This window comes from Spermophilus citellus, assembly GCF_964194105.1.
Source record: "Spermophilus citellus genome assembly, chromosome: 2".
Classification (NCBI taxonomy): Eukaryota; Metazoa; Chordata; class Mammalia; order Rodentia; family Sciuridae; genus Spermophilus; species Spermophilus citellus.
The window spans coordinates 132,591,065-132,614,119 of NC_138183.1; the positions used below are offsets into that span (position 1 = coordinate 132,591,065).

Genomic DNA, 23,055 nt, shown 5'->3' on the forward strand with positions numbered 1-23,055 from the left:
CTGTATTTTAATTTTATCTAAATTTATTATCAGTTAATAGTCCAGTACAATACTCCCTTCTCTCTATAAGGCTGTTCCTGGGAGCCAGACAGTTTAAATAATGAGTGAGTTAAGTTAGGAGAGTAACTGCTTGCAGTTTTAAAAAGATAGTAACTTTTTGTTTCCCTCTTAATGTGCTAATAGTTGTGCCTAAAAAACATGCAATTCTTAAAAAGGTACCATTTCTGGTTTCTTTATTACCTGTAACCTTTGGAAACTAATCACATGAAACTACAAAATTAGAAAATGTCTTGAAATCTGTATATAAAACATAAATTACCTCTAATTTCAAACTCTCATTTATTAGTGTACCACTCAATCTTAAAAAACAAAAGAAAAACAAAAAGAAAAAAAAGCGGCTCCAAAGATAGTCTTATACCATTCTTTAAAAAAAGGAAACTGTTCCTTTTAACTTTACACCCATCCCACACCCCAATTTCAAAACACATCATTTAATTGTCTTGGTCATGGACATTTCCAAGATGAGATTTTATATTTCGTTCCCATAGCTTCTGGTTATCAGAAAACCCATGCTTTCCTTTATTGAAAGAGTTTGGTCCAGCTGATGTTGGTGTATCCCTTCCAATATTCTTCATCCTCATCTTTGCTTCTGGAGGCATTTCCTCTGGTTCACTATCTTCATCTTCATTAAAAGCTGCTGCTACTGAAAGGATTTTTGGAGCAAGAGTTGGAACAGTTTCTTTAGGCTTTCTTGATCCAAGTTTGATGAAATGGCTGATGCTTTCTTTGTTGTCTGACTACCTATGGCAAATCCAAACTTGGAGATCTTTGTAGGCTTTGTTGGGAGGTCTGAAGCTTCTTCTTCAGCTGATCGCTTCTCAGCACTGCGACTGGAACTTTCCTCTCCATTACTCCTGCGGCTCCAACTCACTGCGACTTTTCAGGCTTCTCCTCTCCCGCCTTCCCATCCGCCATTTTCCAGGATGCGGCCTTCCCTGCTGAGATTTGCCAATACTTCATTGAGAATTTTTACATCTATGTTAATCAAGGATATTGGTCTGCAGTTTTTTCCCCTTGATGTGTTCTTGTCTTGTTTGGCAATATTAATTGTCAAATTGAGAAGATGGGTGACACTAGCTTCATAGAATGTGTTTGGAAGAATTCCTTCCTTTTCTATTTCATGGAATAATTTGAGGATGATTGGTATTAGTTCTTCTTTAAAGGTCTAGTAGAACTTGACTGAGAATCCCTCCAATCCTGGGCTTTTCTTTGCTGGTAGGCTTTTGATGGCTTCTTCAATTTCCTTACTTGAGATTGGTCTGTTTAAATTTTCTATATTCTCTGGTTCAATTTGGGTAGGTCATATGTCTCTAGGAATTCATTGATGTCTTCAAGACTTTCTAGCTTATTGGAGTATAAGTTTTCAAAATAGGTTCTGAAAATACTCTGTATTTCAGTAGTATCTGTGGTGATATATTATCACAGAGTTTAATGATCGGACTTTTTTCTGTTTTTTTTTGGGGGGGAGTTAGCTTGAAAAAACAATTTTGTTTCTTGTTTTAAAGAACCAACTTTTTATTTTGATTTTTTTGAATTTTTTAAAATCTCAATTTCATTGATTTTTGCTTTGATTTAAATTATTGCCTATCTTTTATTGATTTTGGTGTAGATTTATTCTTTTTTTTCTAGGGCCTTGAAATGTAATGTTAGATTATTTATTTTGTATCTTTCTGTTCTTTTAATAATGAGCTCAATGCTATAAACTTTCCTCTTAGAATCATCTCTTAGTGTCCCAGAGATTTTGATATGTTGTATAATTATTTTCATTTACCTCTAAGTATTTTTCAAATTTTATCCCTGATTTCTTCTGTTATCCATTCATCATTCAGAAGTGAATTATTTAGTCTTCAGATGTTAGAGCAGTTAGCACTATCAAAGGACCTACAGATGTCCATGGACAGCCCTGTGTTCCAATTGGTTTTTCCTCACAGTGTCTCCTCCTTTCTATTTTTTATCTTATTGTTGATTTCTAATTTCATTCCATTATGACCTGATAGAATTCAGGGTATTAACTCTATATTTTTCTGTTTTGCTTAGAGTTGTTTTGTGGCCTAAGATGTGGTCTGTTTTAGAAAATATTCCATGGGCTGCTAAGGAGAAAATGTATTCAGTCATTGATGGATTAAATATTCTACATATGACTTTTAAGTCTGAATTATTAATTGCATTTTTTATTTCATATCTTCTTTATTAAGTTTTTGTTCGGAAGATCTATCTAGTCATGAGAGAGGTATGTTAAAGTCACCCAGTATTATTGTGTTGATTTTTGGTATTGAGAAGTGTTTGTTTGATGTATGTAGATGCTCATTGTTTGGGGTATAAGTATTTATAATTGTTATTTCTTCTTGTTGTGTGATTCCTTTAAACAGTATGAATTCCTTCTTTATCTCTTCTGATTAACTTTAGTTTGAAATGAACTTTATGAGACTAGAAACCCCTGATTGTTTATGAGATCCATGTGAATGATGTTTTTTTTTTTTTTTTTTTTTCCCAACCTCTCACCTTTAGTCTGTGGATGTATTTGTCTATGAGGTGAGTCTCTTGAAGACAGCACATTGTTGTTCTTGTTTTTCAGTCCAATCTGCCAGCCTATGTCTTTTGATTGATGAGTTTAGTCAATTTACATTCAATGTTATTGTTGAGAGATGATTTTTATTTCTTGTCATTTTGATTTGTTTCTAGTTTTTAAGTTGAATTGTATTTTCCTTTGATTGACTATTCTTCTTAAGTAGTTCCCGCTGCTGATTTTTATTTTTATTCTCCATTTCTTCTTCATGAAATACATAAATAGTCATTTTAAAAGACATTCTTTGTATACTTTTAAGGACTTTAAAAAACTATTTTTTGTTTAGATGACACAATGTCTTTATTTATTTATTTTTATGTGATGCTGAGGATCAAACCCAGTGACTCAAATGTGCTAGGCAGGCACTCTACTACTGAGCTACAAACCCAGCCCTCCTTTTAAGAACTCTTTATGCAAACAGTCAGCAAGTACAAATATATTTTTTTTTGATTTCTACCTCATAAAAGTAGAATATAGTGTATATAACATTGACCTGTATTTACACCTCTATTTTTTGTCTTTATTTTTCCATTTAATATGAATAATCCAACAGCCATTCTTCAAGAACTTCTTTTTTCAGTTGCATAGTATTTTATTGTGTAGGTATAGTTCTATTTTAAAGTATATATATATTTTAATTGACAAATAATTACTATGTATGTTTATAGGCTCATGTGATATTTTGATCTATGTATATATTGTAGAAAGATTCAATCAAGCAAATTAACATTATATCATCCACTTATTTTTTATCTGAGAATGTTAAAAATCTATTATTTTTTAATTCATACTTTGCAATTTTACATATTTCTAGGGTACAAATTGATGTTTCAAAATATTAATCAAATCAAGGTAGCAATTATTGATTCATTATGTTGAAAACATCCAAAAACCTCTCTTCTAGCCAAGTATGGTAGTGTACTCCTGTAATCTCAGTGACTTGGGAGGCTGATGCAGGAGCATCACAAGTTTGAGGCCAGCCTGGGCAATTTAATAAAACCCTTAGCAACTTAGTGAGCTCTTGTTATAGTTTAGTTATGAGGTATTTCCCAAAAGCTTATGTGTGACATGCAAAAAAGTTTAGAGGTGAAATGATTAGATTATGAGAGTCTTAACCAAACCAGTGTTTTAATCTGCAAATAGGGATTAACTGGGTGTTGACTATAGGCAGGTAGGGTGTGACTGGAGGAGGTGTGTGGGTGGGGTGCCTTTGGGGTATATATTTTTTACCTGGTGAATGGAGACTGTCTGCTTCCTGGAGTGATGTCCAATTGCTTTCCTCCACCGCTCCTCTGCCATGATGTTCAGTCTCACCTCTTGCCCTAAGGAATGGAACCAGCCATCTATGGACTGAGACACCTGAAACTGTGAGTCCCCAAATAAACTTTTCCTCTTCTAAAAATTTTCTCATCTGCCGCAGTCTGGCTGGGCACAATTCAGGAGCCACTTGTCAAAAGAAACGAACTTTATTTTTAGAACCACACAGGCCAAACAAAACAGCTCCTCAGGAAAAACCCTCAGAGCCCAACTGCCACCACCGGCTTCCCACAAGCCTCACACACAAACCACAAGCCTCTCCCACTCCCACAATCCTCCTGCTCTTGAGGCCGATTGGCTGGGTCATGTGGGCGGAGCCAAAGAAGTCCCCCAGTGAGCAGCTCCCTGGTCTGAAAGGGCAGGGAAACAGCCCAATGAGCATCACCACAGAGGAGCCAATCAGCTAGATGTTGCTGGGGCAGCTGTGAGTCAATCATCAGCCGGCAGTCTGAAAGGGCAGGGAAACAGCTCAATGAGCATCTCCAATAAGCATCACCACAGAGGAGCCAATCAGCTAGATGTTGCTGGGGCTGCTGTGAGCCAATCATCAGTCGGCAGCTGGAAGTTTGCTGGGGCCCCTTTGGTTGTGGCTCTCAACACTCATCAGGTCTTTTGGTCACAGCAACAAAATAATTGACTAAAACAGACCCTGTCTCAAAATAAAAAAATAAAAAATAAAAGGGACTGGGATGTTGTTCAGTATTAAAGCACTTCTGGGCTCAATCCTCTTTAACAAAAAACAACTAAAAAACTCTTCTGAAATATGCAAGACCTTATTATTAATTAGTTACCCTCTTGTGTAATAGGGAACCAGAACTTATTCCTCCTAATTTTCACTGAATGACCACTTTCTCCCCAGCCTCCTCTCCTCCCTCCCTTCCACAGTCTTTGGTAATCACTGTTCCACTGTCTAGTTCTATGACATCAACTTTATTTATTCCTGTCTACTGGAACTTGTACCCTTTAGTCCACATCTTTTCTTTCCCTTTTCCCTTTTCTTTTCTTCCCTCCTACTCCAACCCCACCCTCTGGTGACCATCTTCCTATTCTCCATTTCTATGAGATGGACTTTTTTAGATAGCACATTTAAACAAAATCATATAGTCTTTGTCTTTCTATGTCTGGTTTATTTCACTCAGTATAATGTTCTCCAGTTCCATCCAGGTTGTTGTGAATGATAGGATTTCCTTTTTTTCTTTTTTCAAGGTTGTATTGTATTTTAGTGTGCATACATACCTACCACATTTTTCTTATTTGGGCATTTTTGTTGCTTTTTTCTCTTGACTGTTGTGAATAATGCTGAAATAAACATGAAGTGCAGGTATTTGCTCAACATAGTGATTTCAATTGCTTTGTATATATACCTAGAAGTGGCATTGCTGGGTGATTTGGTAATTCTATTTTTTCCTTAATAATATCCATATTGAATGGTATTTATTTGACCATAATGGCAAAGGAAACAGAAACTGTTTTTCTTAAAATTTTTGAATAGATAATATTTGCAACATAGTATTAGTTTTTTTTTGGTATGAAATAAAACATAAGTAGATTTAACAAGATAACTTATTTTGATTAAAATTGCTTTAGTAAGGCTTTATTTTGTTACAAAGTGAATCAGAGATTTTAATTTGAAGCAGTTTTTCATAGAAAGTTTCATTTTCTAAATTTAAAAATCCCCATGTTCTTTCCCCCAAATTCATAGTGAGCATTCACAAAAAGTGTATACAAATATTTACGAGCCAGTGATACAGCAAACTTTAAAAACTTGAACAGCAAAATCATACAGCTAAAGCTCAAGCATCACATTATTTCCCTCAGATATGAGCGATTTCAATAAAAAAGAAGAAACCCACTAGGTTTTCCTTTTGGATAGTCTCAATCAATATGTAGAATTCACATTTTTTGAGGACAGTTTCATTAATCCACTACCACACTCTTGCCTTTCGTTTCTGAACTTTATTCCTTTCAAAGAACATGAAATTGGTGTCAGACGTTCAGTCCATGATTGGCTGACTTGGTAGCTTTTGGCCCAAGGAGAGGCAGTAGAGAGAGCTGTAATTCTAATTTTGCTTTTTTTGAGGAACCTCTATACTGTTTCCTGTAGTGGCACATTTAACTTACATGCTCACCAACATGTTCAAGCATTCCCTTTTCTTCAAATCCTTGTCAATACTGTTGTAATGTCTTCTTGATAATAGGCATTCTAACAGGTGTAAGCTGTGGTTTTAATTTTCATTTTCTGGATGATTAGAGATATTAAACGTTTTATTTTTTAAATGTGTTGGCTATTCATATATCTTCTTTTGAGAAATGTGTTTGACTACATTTCTAGTTTTAAGATCAGATTATTTACTTGATATTGAGTTGTTTGGGGATATTAGCTTCTTCCCAGACATGTGGTTTGCAAATACTTTCTCCCAATACATGGATTATTTCTTCACTCCCTTGTTTCCTTTGCTGTACAGATGCTTTTTAGTTTGACTCCATTCCATTTGTCTACTTTTAGTTATGTCGCCTGTGATTTTAGAGTCCTGTCCAAGAAATTGTTGTCCAGACCAAATGCATGGAGCTTCCTCCTGTTTTCTTCTAGTAGTTTTGCATTTTGGGGTCTTAGTTTTAGTCTTTTATCCATTTTGAGTGGATGTTGTGTGTAGTGTGATGTTAGTATATGTGGATATGGAATAATGTATCCCATTCTTCTGCAGGTGGATATTCAGTTTCCCCAATATTATTCATTTTTTAAATTAATTTTTAAATTTATATATGACAGTGGAATGCATTATAATTCATATTACACATATACAGCACAATTTTTCATATCTCTGGTTGTATACAAAGTATATTCACACCAATTCGTGTCTTCATACCTATACTTTGGATAATAATGTCCATCACATTCCACCATAATTTCTTCCCAATACTATTTATTTAAGAAACTTTTCTTTTCCTATTATGTGTTCTTGGCATCTTTGTTGATTATCAATTGACCATAAATACATGGGTCTATTTCTAGGTTTTCTATCCCGTTTCATCGGTCTGTGGTCTGTTTTTATGCTAGTACCATGCTGTTTCTGTTACATTAGCTATATAATATATGTTGAAGTCAGGGAGCGTGTTGCCTTTCTCCAGCTTTCTTTTTTTCTTGCTCAAGTTTTTTTTTTTTAAATATTTGAGTCTTTTCTATTTCCACATGATTTTTTTTCTATTTCTGTGAAAAATGACACTGGAATTTTGAAAGGAATTGCATTAAATCTGTAAATTGCTTTGGGTTGTATGGGCATTTGAATAATTAATACTGTTCAAATAATTCTTCCAGTCCACGAATGGAATATCTTTCCATTTATTTGTGTCTTATTCAGTGTCCTTCATCAATTTCTGAGTTTTTGCTGCACAGATCTTTCACCTTCTTGATCTGAAGCTGAGGTCACTTACCATAAAATATTTTTTATGCTATTGTAAATGGGGTTTTCTTATTTATCTTTTTGATAATTCATTGTTAGTGTATAGAAAGGCTACTGATTTTTGTCTATTAACTTTTTTCACCTGTAACCTTATACTGTTACTTATTTTATACATATACAAAGGACTGAACTTTCCAAAGCTTTATTTAAACTTATTATGTTCTAAAATTTTCTAACAGAGAGACTAAGGCAAGATTTACGGCAATCACAGGCAAATGTGAGGGCAAAGGAAAACAGGAAAGGAAGGTTTGGGAAACAAATGCAAGGTGATGTGTTGCCATGCTGGCCAATACTTTTTGACCAGCCATAAGAGACACAGCTGGCCCCTGAGTAGGTGTTCCTGTTTGGCCATGAGGGATATTTTCAGATAAGCTGCAAGGAAACCATGCCATGGAACAGTCCATGGAGGAAGGAAGAAGGAATTTCTGTTGCCCTTCTCAAATTTTAACACACCTATATATATGGGTTGTATCATTTGTCCTTCTCAGCAGATTCTGGGGAAGCTAGATCTCAAGCTTTGCAGTGTTTAGAAATTGTGGGAAGAGCTCAGAGTGGGTCCCTGCAGTAGCTGAGTGTCACAGAGACAGGAGGGGCCATGAGAGTCTGAGGGGGCCCATAGATATATTTAATACAAGTATTCCCTTGTATCTCTTAATTTAGTTCATTATACCTAAAAAGCTTTACAATTGATCAATCCATCTAGATTGATGATAAAAATGTTCTTTTTGTGGGGAGACATTAATGCATAGTAAGAATCCAGCCTCTGGTTCTAAACTACCTGGGTTTGAATACCAGCTCTGACACTGAGTGGCTGTGTGACCCTAGTCAAGGCATTTCATATGTTGATACCTCAGTTTTCTCATTTGTAACATGAGACTAATACTTAAAATCATACTCGACACCTAGCAAGAACTACACGAGCAATAAAATTACTATAGCTAGCTTTGAATATATTATTATTGTTATTATTATTATATTTGGCTTTTATTAGCCCAGCACTGTATTAAGTGCTTTATACCTATAAGTTCAATTAATCTCCCGGCAGCCATCTGAAGTAGGCTGTACTGTGAATCCTATGAGAGGTATTATTAGCATTCCTATTCTACAAGGTAGTTTTGCTCTACTACATGCTCCCACCATGAGGTGCTGCCTCACCACAGGTTCAAACAATGGTGCCCACCAATCATAGGCTGAAACCTCCAACACTATGAGCCAAGGTAAACCTTTTATCTTTGTAAATTGATTTTCTCAGGTATTTGTTATTGAGATATAAAGCCAACTAACATAATTTGGATGCCTTTAAATATATATCTCCAGCTTAGACTTATTTACCTAGTAGAATCCTGGGCTTAGATGTTCCACAGGCATCTGAAATTCAAAAGATTAGAATTGAACACAGTTTTGTTTCCATAAAACATGTATGTTCTTCTTTTTTTTTTAATATGTATGTTCTGTTGGGAATTACTCTATTCTCAGATAAGACTGGTGTAGGGAGTGTGACAATCATTCACCTCAGCTAGCAGGCTATTGTCATCCTTGATTTTCTCTCTTCTTTATCTTCCACATGCATTAGTTTACAAGTCCTGTCAACATTTTATCTCATTTCTGGTATTTTCCCCTCCTCTCTGCCCTTATTGCTAATGCCCTAGTTTGGTTTCTTGACTGAATTAGACTGCCTGGACTGCTTCAAAAGTCCATTTTCTGTTGCTAATAATGTAAAACAACAGACTGAGTAAGTTATAAAGAAAAGTGATTTATTTTGACTCACAGTTCTAAGGTATAAATTCTAGGGGCCTTGTCTGCTGGTGGCCTTCTTGCTAGCAGAGTCCAAGGCAGCACAGGATATTGCATGGCAAGAGTCAGGAGTATGAGGGTGTGTATGTGTCTCTCTGGTCTGTCTCCCTCTTCTTAGAAAGCCACTGGAGATGAGGGGGCTCCAGTCTAATGACCTCATCTAATTCTTATCATTTCCCAAAGATCCCACCTCTAAACACCATAGTTGGATTATTTTTTCATCCTCCTACTACCTCATATCCAAACCATAGCAAGAATCTTTCAAATACTTTTACCTTTGGCTTGGCTTCCTCAAATCTAGCCTCATCATTGATGCCAAGTTGTACTTCTAAATACAAACCTGACTAAATAACACTTCTACTTAAAACGATGCATTGACTCCCCATTGCCTAAGAATAAAGTTCTATCTTCTTGGCATGACCTCCATGGACATCTAACACCTGGCTTCAGCTGCTTTCTGTAGTGCCTTCACTTAACAATCCCTGCCAGACTCCTTAAACTTTAGTCACAAAAAAGAGCTTGCAGTTCTTTTGAGTCGCCTTGTTTCTTGCCTCCATTCCTTTATTAATACTACCTTCTCTGCCCAATTTTTCTATTCCTTCACCTTATCTGGCTAATTTCTTCTATCCTTTTAGACTTAGTACATAAATCACATCTTTGGGGAAGTCATTTTTTTTTTTTTTTTTGGTCATGGGTGACAAAAAAAAAAAAACCTGGAGATATACTTATCCATTTATATGTCTGTGTCACAATTAGATTGCAGGTTCTCTGAAGTTTGTGGCTGTGCATTATTTCTCTACATATGCCTGTGCCTATCAGTGGCATACAGTAGGTACTTTTAAACTAAATGTTGAACAAATGAATGAATAAATCATTAATGTAAAGCTATTTTATATCTGAAAATATTTCACTTACCAAATAAGGCAGAAGAAGGATAATCAGTGTTAATGAAAAAGATTTCTTCTCAGGTTGGTTATGAGTAGCAGCAGGCATAGTGATATTTGAATGGCACTGTGAGATCTGGAGGTACTCAAAGTTAATTGAGTCCCAAGAGAAAAACCTGGAAGTCTCTGTTAGTAGAGCTGCTGTCATAGGGGATGTCTAGAATTTTTATATAGTACCACCAGAAACCTAGCAAGACTTCCACGTGCACAAAACTCTCATTTCAGTTAAGCCTTCTATGTTTATAGGAAGTTTTATTTTCTGAATGAAAAATCATTTGTTACACCTTGTTAAGTTAATAACATACAGGTTCTTTGTCTGAATATGTTAAAAAAAAAAAAAAAAAAAAAAGGAGCAGTGGAGCAAGCCACAATTACAATTCTTTTTTCTTCTCTTACATGGATTTTCTTTCCAGGGCTTTCATGAAGACCCTGAATCTAGCTGCAGCAGAAAGACAAGACAGAATGGTTATTTCTCCTGAAGCGAATTTATGAACTTCAGGTGTCATTAGGGTTCCTTGTGTAGTTAAACTAATAGTAAGTAATAATGATGTTAAAAGACAGTGAACAGCTGATAGTAACTATTATAATTATATAGAAGTTACTATTCTTGGATGTCCACCGAATGGCAGGTGCTAATTACAAAGTACATTTACGTTTCGAAACATCCTTCTAAATAGAATTTTTTTTTCCATTTTTCAACTTGAGCAACTAAAGTTCCAAAAGCTCCAACAATTTGGGGGTAGGTCCAAGGAACGAACTGGGAAGACTGTGGGGCCAAAGGCCATTGCTGGTGTAACCAGTCTCTTCAAGAAAATTTGTTACCTGCTAGAGCGTATGTGATGGCAGGGCGGATTAGTTGGATAATCCGATGCAGCTAAGAAACTAAATGTCCAAAGTGGTGAAAAGGCGAAGCAACTAAGCACTGTAGGAAGGTACAATCATAAGACACACAGCCTCCAGCTAAGAGCCTAGAAAAGGAACGGACTAGGTGGCTGGCTCCACCGAGAACTTAGGTAGGAGGACGAGGGGCGGGGCCTGGGCGGGAACTCCGGGGAACGTGCAGACCATTTGTGTACTGCCCAGAAATGCCGCCTGTCCCGGGAACGTAAAGGTGAGGGGAAAGTGAGTGTAGACATTGTAAACATCTCGGTGACTTTTTGAGGCAGATCATCCTCAGCTGTGCTACACCAAAGAAAAGCTTCTTTCATGCTCGCCTGAGGTGGCTTTCTGGTACAGCAAGCAAACAGGTGACGGGGAAAAGGACGGACGCAAAGGACGCCATCCCCCCTCGGCGTATTGGTATGGCCCATCCCCCGCCGCTGATCTGGCAGGCTGCGCGCGCACCCCGCGGCGGGGCGCGGGCCGGCGGGGAGCTGTGGCCTCCGCTGCCCGCCTCCGTCGGCAACCGGGTTGCCTCCTCCCGCTCCTCGCGTGTTCCTCGCCGGCCCAGCGCCCGTCAGCTTGCGCGTCCGCGCTGGTGGGGAGGAGCGCGCAGCGGGGGCGCGCTGTGGTGACTCCGCCCCCCAGCTCCCCTCCCCTGAGTCCCGGAGCCTGGCTAGCGCGGCTAGGTGTGAGGAGACTGGGGACCCCGCGCCCGCGCGCCCGCCCCAGTGCCCCCGCCCCGGCGTGCGAGGTGCCGCGCCCTCCTGCTGCCCTGCCTGGTGCATGGAGGGGCCTGTTCGGATCGCAGCCGCCAACGCCGCCAGCGCTCTGGGGGATGACCTGGGGGTGGCTTTCGGAGCCGGCTGCCGCGCAGGAGGTCTGGGGGCTTAGCCAGCCCAGCCGAGAGGTGCGGGGGCGGGGGTCCCGTAGCTGGGTCGGAGAATGGGGTGAACTGGGGAGACCGGGCTTGGGGGCCACGCCGCTTGGGAGCGGGATGTCTTGGGGAAAGTCAGGCCAGCGTGCCCTGGAGGGCGTGGGGGTTCTGGACTGCTTATGGGGTTGGACAGGGCAGCTGATGGGTGCCCAGCGGGGAGCTCCGAGGTTCCCAGTCCTCAGACAGTCCGAGCCACATCGTGGGAGGAGGCGGGGTGAGGTGTCAGTGACTTGATGAAATCTGTCTTTGACGATGATCCGCTGGGGCAGGTGGGATGCAGTGTAGCTGCTAGCGAGGGGCGCCAGCGCATTTTCCCAAGGGAGCCGGGTCCATCGTCTCTCTCCATCCCTGCAGAGTGCCGGCGAGAGACAGTGATTTATGTGTAGGGAGAAGCAAGAGAAATTTCCTGCACAATGTATCTTTCTCTGCCTTCACAGACTCAGTGACTTCCCAGCCCCAGGGAGTGTATTTTTCCTTCTTCTCTGTAAAGCATTCTGTGGATTGCATTATCATTTGCTCGCTATTTATTTCAGTCTGCAGCTTCCAGACCTTTGTTGCTTTTTTTCCACATCTAGGAATTCTAGTAATAAATCACCAAGGGGGATAGATAGACTCTTTTGCCCTTCCCTTCATTGTTCTCCCTAACCCCACCAAATCAGGTGGAAGACTATCCGAAAGGAGCCGCAGAATGCGCCTGCCTTCCCTGGTGGGGACGACAGAGGGTGGCAGGTGCTTTAAGGGCAGGCTGCTCTTCAGTTGGGATCTAGAGTTTAGGGAGCCTCATTAACAGAATGTCAGCCTTTGTGTCCTAAATCAGACACCTTGAAAAACAGGAGGTTGAACTAAAAGGCAATATGAGATTTATTCTCAGGCCATTGCCAGGAAAGATGAAAGAGGACAAGTTAGTTAATTCTGATTCCATGCCTCACTGATACCATAACTCTCAGATTCCCAACTGACATTTGGCATACCTAATGGACAGTGTCTGCAAGAAGAAGGTGGAGTGGGGACTGGAAAACATATTTTTTTTCTCCCTTAGTGTAATTCTAGTCATTCTATTCCATTTTATAGCTCTTTTTCTTCTAGTAGTCTATTTTTAGCTGAAAATGGGTGGGGGCAGTTTAGCTTTTAGAATAAAATGAAAGAAAACCTTCAGAAAATTTCTGAAAATTTTAAATTAGTGCTCAGCTAGAAAGAATTCTTAGGAACCTAGAGAGGCACCAAATACTGTAGTCTCTGTTATGCACATGTTGAAATAAACTGCCACATACTTTAAGTTATATGAGAAGGATGGAGAAAACCTGTTTCATTTTGTAAAGACATGCTCTGGATAAGTGTTCTGCAGTGTGTGGAGCAGAAACATTTATATTTCTATAAAACACACATACACAAATGTATATTGTTTAACTTTCATGGAAAAACTCGGATATAGTATTTGGGAAATCTGTCTTTGTTTGAATAGTTTAGTCAACCAAGAAAATCACTACTAGAGGTAGTGTGCTATTGTTTGTATAGTAACTCACTTGGGATGCTTTGATTGATTGCTACGGCCCTCATCAACCTACTCTTCTGTGCAAAGTACTTAAACAGCTTTGACTCTCAAACAGAAAGTAGAAAGAACCCTTAGGACTTGGAGCATTATGATCTAGCTTGTGTGGGTTACCCTCAAATTACGTCTTCTACTTTGCCTTCTTTGCAGGTGGTTTGACTTTAGGACAGGCCTGCCCCCAACCCCCTCATGAAGGTATATATGGACTTGGGCGTTTTGTAGGAATAGAAACTCTATTATAGGACTTTGCTCTAAAGAGGTCAGGTAAAATTTAATAAGTAGCTCATGTTTTCCTCTTATTTTTCTGCTTTGCTTGAATACTTTCATGGCTTTCTAGACTATTTCATACATGGTTTTGTCAAAATGTAAATTGAGATGAAATTTTTCTTCTCTAGAGATGTTATTTTTGTGAACATAAAGACTGAAATTTGATGATTGCTTCTAAATAAAATGCTGGGGAAATGATTTCAGCAATTAAACTATCTTAGTAAAATCATGAAGGGAATAGAGAATAAAAAATAATGAATGCGAAAATTTGTTGTTTGAAGGCATAATTACGTTAGCTAACCCTCTATGATAGCATTGATACTATGCAGAAGTATGGATAAGACAACACATTAGAAGTGTAGGTGAATTGTCTACCAAGTAAGCTTTCTTTAGACAAATGATCTTACTACTTAATACAAACTAATTAGGTGAGAAATAGAATTTGGAGACTGCTTGATAAATGAATTACTTTGAAGGACTTGCTTTACAGTGTTTTATGGATTGGTGCTTTTTTCAGGAAATCTTATGAACTGGACTGAATTAGAAAATGTTTTATAGTTTTTACTTAAGATTTTATATTGTATGTAAACATTTTGTGTGATAAGTTTTTGTTGTGTATTTGGCTCAAGTTCACTGATTCAAGAGTATGATGGGTGAGGAAGGCTTACCTGATTGTTCCCTGTTAAAATCAAGAGATGGTATATGAAATATACTTAATGTCACTTTAAAAATATTATATTACAATGAAATGAAAAACTGGTTTGTTGGTTTTTCTTTCTTTCTTTTTTTTTTAATCCCTCAAGTTTTTTCTCATTGTTTGTGCTCCTTCCCTCCATTGTCAGGCTTAAAACATACAGTATCATTGTCATCTGTCCCCTGAATAATGGTCCTGAGGTGATATTATTAATGTGGCTTTTTAAAATCAAACTAATTATACTTGCCTAAAAGAGCCACATGTGTGTGATTCTAGCTGCCTGGTGCCTTTTGAGAGCCCTGGAGACAAGCTAGTGAATAGAGCTGAAAATTCATTCTGTATTTGATTAAATGGAACAGACTCGCTGCTCCTTACCCCAGCAGGGGCTATGAGATCTCTTGATCCCCGAAGCGGCTCCAAGACCCTGGGAATTCCATTAGCGAGCACCTGAGGAATTTCTGCCCTGCAGTGCCTTTTTTGAATGTGTGTATGTGTGTGTGTAGAGAGGGAGTAGAGCTGAGTGGTGATGGGGGGGTGGGGGGGTGGGATGGGGGGGCAGAGAGAAGGCTGCATTGGAAGGCTCCATATGTTAGCAGATCTGAAATCAAGGCATGACTTAATAGCTTATCTTGTAAGGGAAAAGCCCAACCCCAAGGCAGATTGCTATTGGGAACTTTATTCCAAGCAGGACTGTGGTGATGTGTTTTGAGCACTGAAGTGACTCCCCAGTGTAAGTACAGGAAGGCACTTTCCCTCTGCAGCACAAGCATATACACGTTGTAGACTTGGTAAGTTTTCTTTGAATGATCTTTTGATAAATATGTAAAATTGTGTTATAGTTTGTTCTGATGTCTTGTGTAATAACTCTTCAAGAGCAAAGTCAGACTTTCGCAGAGATGAAGTGCTTGTTTGAATAGGCATCTTTTGGTTTATACTTTTGTTTTGATATGATCTTATTGTTTTTGTTATATTGTTGCTAGATAATTGAAATTCACTTAGAGTGCATCTCTGTTGCTTTTGAAGAATTCTGTAGGATTTCTAGTATTTTTGAAGCGTTTCTCTGCAGTCTTGCTAACATGTTCCCCCCAGTAAGTAAAAATATATCTACCAAAAACATTCTTAAAATCTTTGGAACAAAAACAAAAAATCTTTGGAACAAAATTTTCAAGAAATATTAATGTGTCTTCCTTTCCCTTCCCCTGTTCCGCTTCCATAAATAATTTTTGGAAGCAAATATTTTTTCAGAGTATTAGTCCGGTTTATGTCTTGTATACTTTAAAGGGAGTACCACTTCTGATTTGTGGGTGGCATAGTTAATTGATTTTCTTCTTCTGAGAATGTGAATTCCAGTGTTAATAGTTTTCAACTAATCCAGAGTTCAGTAGCCTGTTTGATGGTTAATTTGATATATTTTGTTACTGACTGGAATCGTGTTGTATGGAGTGCACAATTCTTTTCATGCTATTCGCATATAGTCCTATGCCTAATTCTCCTCACAAAACAGTGTGTTTAGAAAATAAAGAAGCCTTTTTGAGAATATGTTTAATTTTTTTTCCACCTTAATCCTGGGCATGCCTCCTACTAGTAGGGCCAAATTGAAAGGAGTCTCAGATAAATTGGAGTAAACACTAAGTGCCTGTCCTGGTTCATAGTTTAGTTGCTTTGCTAAGTGATAAATATTGATGGCCAGAGATGATTAAAAAAAAACTACCCTATAGAACATTTGGTTCTGCTGTGTATCAGTTGGAATGTGAGTAGGAACTTCAGTTCTTGGGAGCTAGTGATGTATTCTATTATTGAACTTTTTAGGTTACATATTCTGTTCATGTTTTCTTGCTTAGAACTGTGTGGTTGATTTTATTTTTGTATTAACCTAATAAACAGAATTTAAAAGTTGACATAAAGCTTGTTTTTTAGCTATTTTTGTTACAGAGTGGCTTACCTCTTCTTATTTATGTGAACTTGGGCAATGATCTTGACCTGGCCTTGGAATCTTAAAGTGTAAAACGGGGATAAAATCAGTAGTCTCTCTTACCACTGTGGTGGGGATTAAATGAGATAATGAAAGTAAAGCGTTTGTCAGATAGTAAAACCTCTATAAATGTTAGCTGCTGTTGTTTTTATTAACTCCTCCTGTGCCTATTCATGTGTTACTTTGATCCAGAAGTGATTTCTTTGAAGTACTAAATAATGAGGAATTCTTGGAAGTTAATAAGAGTGCAGCACAAATAACTGCTGGAGTTTTAGTATGTCAGTTTTCTTAAATTTCCAGTTAAAACTTAGCACTTGGAAACAAGTTGATTTTTTTTTTCCTGTTTGAGGTAAAATATTGTTGTATACACAAGTGTATAGCTAATATACACAGAGGGAACAGCCAAATGAATTGTTACATTTACACACACCTGTGATTTTGATTTGATCAAGATAGTATTTGTCATATCAGGAGGCTCCCAGGTCCCCTTCCTCAGCCTTCCCTCCCCTTGCAGTAACAGTTATTCTGACTGGTCTCATCATAGATTCGTTTTGCATGGTCTTGAGTTAGATGAAAATGGACTCCTGCAGTGGGGGTGCTTCTTAGTCTGCTCTCCTCGTTATGTCTGCAAGATTATGTCTGCAACTCGTTATGTCTGCAAGATTTATCTGTTATTTTGTATAGTACTGATTCATGTTTTTTATGTTGTTGTAGAGGTCTTTTTTTTGTTTTGAAGTTCATAGTAGTTAATTTTATGGGGGGGGGATACCATTTCTTCTCAAATAGTTAGAAAATCAGATTCCAGTGGCTATCTTAGAAAAATCACAATGACCTCTTTTTTATACATAACACTGAATTGAAGGTAATAGGTTTGCCTTAAATCAATTGCTCTGACAATTTTGCTGCTGTTGTTTTTAGGAGAGAAAAGAGGGAGCCTTAAAATAGGGGGAAAGGATGAGTATGAAATGCCATAATCAATACATAGAATTGGGCAAAAGTAATTATCAGGCCAACATTAGTGTAAATGTTCTTTGAGTTCAAAATAAAACAACATACTTAAAAGAAATTTGCCAAAAATGGAAGAAAATGGAGCTAGGATGTTATACTGCAGGAAGATTTTGAAGAATAGGACCACACACTTAATATCAGGGAGAAGAATTTGGCTACTAACCTTATTAACAGTTGCTGTCACACTATGTGTCGCACATGTAGAATTTGTTTGTGTTGTTGGAATTCCCTCAAATACTAAATAAAATTTATTTAGCAAGCAGTGAGACAAGAATACAAAATGATATGGATGATTCAGAATTTTTTTTTCTTTTTTGAATTTTGGAGGGGACTGTGGTTGCTGTTAATCGCTCATATTTCTGTTATTGGAAATGTTGATTAGGGATTTTCTGGGTGTTCTGCTTGGACACTAGTCATTTTTTCCTCAGGAGACATTGTATTTAGCATTTGTAAATTTACTAAATCGTAACTATTTATATCTAGCTCCTTGATACAAGGTCATTTCTTCACACCCAGCCAGGTGCAGGGATGGGTTTCCTTGGACTCAGAGGGACGCGTGTGTCCTTTTCTCCTTGAATCAGATCACCAGTAGCCAGAAGGTCATTGAGGGTGGAGAGAGCTGAAACAGTGATTTCGAATCTTTTGTTCTGTGGGGCACTCATAGATGCAGGTTATGCTGCAAAAGAAAGAAGTACTGTTTAGCAAATAGAGTTGTCTCATGAGAGGACATAGTGTTTTGAGGGGCACAAGCTCTTTTTTCTTGGACGTGTTCTAGGATGTGTTCTAGTGGTATTTGCGAGAGGTGACATGCAAAGAATCTCTTTTGTAGGTGAGAGACTGAAACAAATGATTTTTTTTTCTAGTTTTAGGTGGACACAATATCTTTATTTTATTTTATGTGGTACTGAGGATCAACTGAGCCACAGACCCAGCCCCTGGACCAAATGATCTTTCAGGGACTTTGTAAAAGTACTAAGGTTCCATGAAATATGCTCTTATGGTGTGGCTAGAGTAGATTCCCACCACCTATGTGGAGGGAAAAATGTGTTCAAGTTCCAAACATCCATTGATAAATACATTTTTCCAAATCAATCCCAGTTTAAAGTTGAAGACTGCCTCTCCTTGCTGATTCTTTTTACTTTAAGTTTAATCCTTGGTTTGTTACTAACACTTAAATGTCAGATAGTCTGTCTTTGTTTCCTAAAGAGAAAATAGGGACTTTTCTAATATACTAAGTATATCAATATGGGTAATGATAACATTTTACAAGTGTAGTATTTGCTGCCTTTTTGATTAGGTATACATCTGAGAACTTACCCAGATGTGTCCAGTTATTTGTCCCAGTTATTTATTCATCCCTGTGACAGACGTAAAATTTACCTAAAGCCCTTCTTGTCTCTTCTTCACTCCAATTTTTCTAAACTTTAATTTCAAGAGAGAGAAGTAACTTACATGGGAGACGAAGGTGAACATCAGTGATTTACCCAAGCAACCAAACTACTCATGATCTTTTGGGGATCCATGTATATTTAATCTGTGTACATATCTATAAATAGATCTATAAATAGAGTATTTTATGTTAATAATAGGCATTTAGAATGTTGAAGGTCAATAGAATCATGAATCATAAAAATTTCTATTTTATAAAGCAGGACATTTATTGTTTTATATTTATGTATGCACAGAAATACCCTCCCTACCCTCCCTGCCCTCCCTATAATTTATAAGCAGGTCTTTATTATCTTTTCTCTGTTTCCATTACTGTATCTCTTCACTCTCCTTTTCAAAAATTGGTAGACGGACAAGAGAAGATTCAGAATGTGAGATGCAAAAAAATGCCATTGTGGCCCTTGGTTACACTGCTATTAACTAATCTCCCTGTCTTCACTCTTGGTTCTCCCTCATCAAATTATCCATCTTTCTACGATTTGCTAGGTAATTGTCTTCTGCAAACAAATCTGACCATGTGTGTGTTCTCATTAAAAGTTCTTCAAAGTCTCTGAATTGCTCACTTCTTAAAGCCCAGACCTTTAAGATGTACAGGGATAGTTATCTACCTGGTGCTTCTGCTATCCCCAGCTACTTTGCTTTCCTTGGCTGTACCATGCTTTGGTGTTTATCTCTTGCAGGCTGGGAACATGACTCTCATGGCAGTGATATGATGCCATAATTGTGTACATGTTCATCAAACTCTTATTCTTCCAGAACAATGTGTTTGTCCCTCATGATCACCCCACTCACCCTTTCCTTGCACTTTGCCTACCAATTGCCTAACACTCTACTATCCTGAGTGGCATTGGTGTGTATTTGAATTTCTTAGGGGAATGTTAAAGTGCAAATTTTGATTTGGTAGGTCTGGGATGGAGCCCAGATTCCCTCTTTTTGCCAAATTTCCAAATGGTATTGATGAGCTAGCTGGGTGGAGCCCACAGAATAGCAAGATGCTAAGCTGTCATCTCTAGATCCATAATTGATTTCAACACCCAATTTTGCTCTTAAAAATTCAATGAAACCAGTGACTCTCAGTGTCAAGTTCGGGAGTGATACAACAGCTTGAGATAATGAAGTTAAAGAACTCTATAGAAAGCAACAATAAATAGTTAAATGTGAATATACTAGGACATCAATTTTCACTTATTACTGGAATGCTTGCCAAACATGTTGAATATGTTGATGATTTAGTGTACTTATAATGTATATTTTTGTTCTGTGCAATATTGTTTGTTGCCTAGAGAACGGATTGTCATGTTTTATCTGTTTTCATTTTAAATACTCTCTTACAGGAATCTTCCTGGGTGTATGTAGGTACTAAAAAGTACAGCTACTTCTGTCTTTTGCCAGGGAGATTTCGGATGGTTACTGATCAGAAAAAAAGTAGTTAGTATTTTCTATTTTATTATAATTTGGTATCTGTGCAGTGAATAGTTGTACATATTGCATATTTGGAGGTAAAACTGGCAAAGGGAACAAATGCTTAATGGATAAAATACTACTTTTATCAGGCTATGAAATTATGGTAGTGACATAAGAACTTGGCAGTCTTTTATATTCCAATAAAAAGAAAAATAGCATCAGAAGCTGAGGATAAGACATTTTTCATGCCCATTTATTTTGGCTTCTTTCCTTGGTGTTGGCCTCAGGGCGTGTGTATAACTAAATAACAACAGAGTGAGTAACAGGCAGTAAGAATTAGGGAGTGAACTTCGTTTTAGTCTAAATGGACTTACTGCGTATTACTCACCTCCATTTCAGTAATTCAGACTTCTTATCATGCTGACTTTGAGAGCAGAAGGATGAGAATGAGACTCCTCCCTTATAAAGCCTGAGTAAGCCTTATTACTTGGCTTGGTATTACATAGCTTACAACATACTGAAAACATTTGGCTTATAAAATGATTATGTGAAGGTGAAGATCTGAATGTGGTTATGTGATTTTTAGAAGTCGTCACAGTTTGGTGACAACTCCTAAACCAGGATTTCAAATTGATGTCCTAGCATCTGAGCAACAGTTCCATTAGATCTTTGGGTAAGTAAATCTTGAAAAGATATTTTCATAGTTCTTAATAGAATATGAAACTCCTGAGTTGAATTACATTGAAATCCTCCTTTGGTGTTGTTCCTGTGTGCTTTGCCTCAGGGTGCATCCTAATGTGTGATCACCTTTTTTTTTTTTTTTTTTTTAACCCAGAGGTACTTAACCACTAAGCCACATCTCCTACCCAGCACCACCCCTTGCTCCTCCGCCCCCTTTTTTTTTGAGACAGGTCTTGCTAAGTTGCTGAGGCTGGCTTCGAATTTGCTATTCCCCTGACTAAGCCTCCTGAGTTGTTGGGATTATTGGCATGTGTACACTATTTTAAAGGTTGTTATTTTATTGTTTCTTCATTAAATCTTGGATGCTTATCCAGAATGAAATGGTGAATTGTGTTCTGCCTTCAGTAGAATTATAGTTTGGTTCTGCTGAGTAGGTTTGGATGGGTTCAAGTATTTTTTAAAAATATTTATTTTTTAGTTTTAGGTGGATACAATGTTTTTATTTTATGTGGTGCTGAGGATCAAAGCCAGTGCCTAGGCGAGCACTCTGCCACTTGAGCCACAACCCCAGCCTGGGTTCAGGTATTTTTAAAACCCAATTCTGAATACCTCTACTTAACATATTTTCAAATCATATTGTAATCTGATTAAAATTGTTTTGATCTCTAAATCAATATAATTTGATTTCTATTTATTGAAAATTAGGCCTCCTCCTTTTTTAAAAGCCAAGTCCCTTTTGAGGTTACAACAAAAATAAACTGATCAGATTTCTCCCCCAAGTCCCAATTTTAAGCTCTAGTCACCATGTTTTAAATTATTTTGTAGTTTAGATGGATTTCTCTCATAAAAGAAATTGCAATAGTCATATTTTGACTGTAGACCTATATTAAGTCTTTAATATAATTTTCATCTTACATTTGAACTCGTTTTTTTTTTTTTTTTTTAATCCCCTGGCTAACTAAGGCCAATTTTGAGTCATTGTAAGACTGGTTGTTAACTATGGTCTCCTATTAGGCTAGCAAACACAATTGTCATGATTTGTTACTTCTTTTGTGCTTAAGGATGCATTTTAAAAGAACTATTGTCATAGTGGTTAGGTCTTAGAATAATTTCACATTAGGTCTTAGAATAATTTCACATTAGTTACTATGACAGCAGCCCGCAGTGGGGATTTTAATCATACTGTACAGCTTGTGCAGAGATTTGATATCAGTGTTTTGCGGCATAAGATAAATTTTAGCTCAGGGATTTGACTTTGTGCCTATTACTAATGTTAATAGGAATTTTGTAGTTAATTCCCAAAGTGGGTTTCTGAATGTGAACTTTGGGAAGTTCAGGATAATGCATATTACGTCACTCCCTTGAAATGATAGTAAAAATTGTTTTAAAGAAACAACCAGTCAATGTGTTACTTCTTAGAGACTTCTCTTTCCAGGTAAGTAGATTATTAGGGAAACGATAAGAAAGTAGTTAGCCTTTTAAAGCAGAAACTATAGCACTTGGTCAGATTCATGTGTCTTAGCTAGCTTTGCATACACACAAGATATTTAATTAATTGGGATTATAAATGTCAGTTGGCCACAGAATCAAATCACTAGGTACTGCATATCAAACACTATAGTCCTTCAACAACCCAGAATGAGAAGCTGAATTTTGACTGTTTCACTTTTACAAATACGAATTTTTTTCTCTTCATTTTGAAATTTGAGTTTTCTGGGGAGAAAGATCCTTTGATGATAAGTGGTAAACAGAGTCCCCATTTGCTTGTAAAGTTCCTTCTAATTCACTGAGAAATACTAGCGTCTTTTGTGTCTGAGTCACCTAGAATGAATGTATATTGCATGTGTACTCTGGGAGTTTAACAGTAAATAATTTGGTGACAAAGGAGTGAAGTATGGCTTTTGCAGAGCAAGGCCCTTGTGTGTTGGGTGCCCTGCAGACTTATAATAATGGTGCCTCCAGGGGACTGGGAAAGAAAAGTCCTGACTTTCTCTGAGCACTGCAGGCAGGGGCAGGGTAGGAGAGGTGGAAGGACACCCCATCCTCAGTCCCTCTGTTTAGCAATTACAAACC

General features: G+C 37.7%; 1 protein-coding gene and 1 pseudogene across 7 annotated transcripts in view; one reads left to right on the plus strand and one right to left on the minus strand.

The window, feature by feature from the left end:
• Positions 1–252: 252 nt before the first annotated feature.
• LOC308641992 (PEST proteolytic signal-containing nuclear protein-like) lies at positions 253–993 on the minus strand (annotated as a pseudogene). Its single transcript has one exon. The product of its transcript is annotated as a PEST proteolytic signal-containing nuclear protein-like (transcript).
• A 10,227-nt stretch (positions 994–11,220) lies between these two features.
• CDON (cell adhesion associated, oncogene regulated) overlaps positions 11,221–23,055 on the plus strand; it is a gene marked incomplete at its 5' end in the record, with an annotated part of 95,961 nt that continues 84,126 nt past the window's right edge. For 4 of the 6 annotated variants that reach the window (XR_014019587.1, XM_081273543.1, XM_081273546.1 and 1 more), the window contains one exon: positions 11,498–11,931. Of the gene's footprint in view, positions 11,254–11,497; positions 11,932–23,055 lie in introns of those variants that run through there. The other 2 variants (XM_081273545.1, XM_081273544.1) reach the window with 2 other exon arrangements.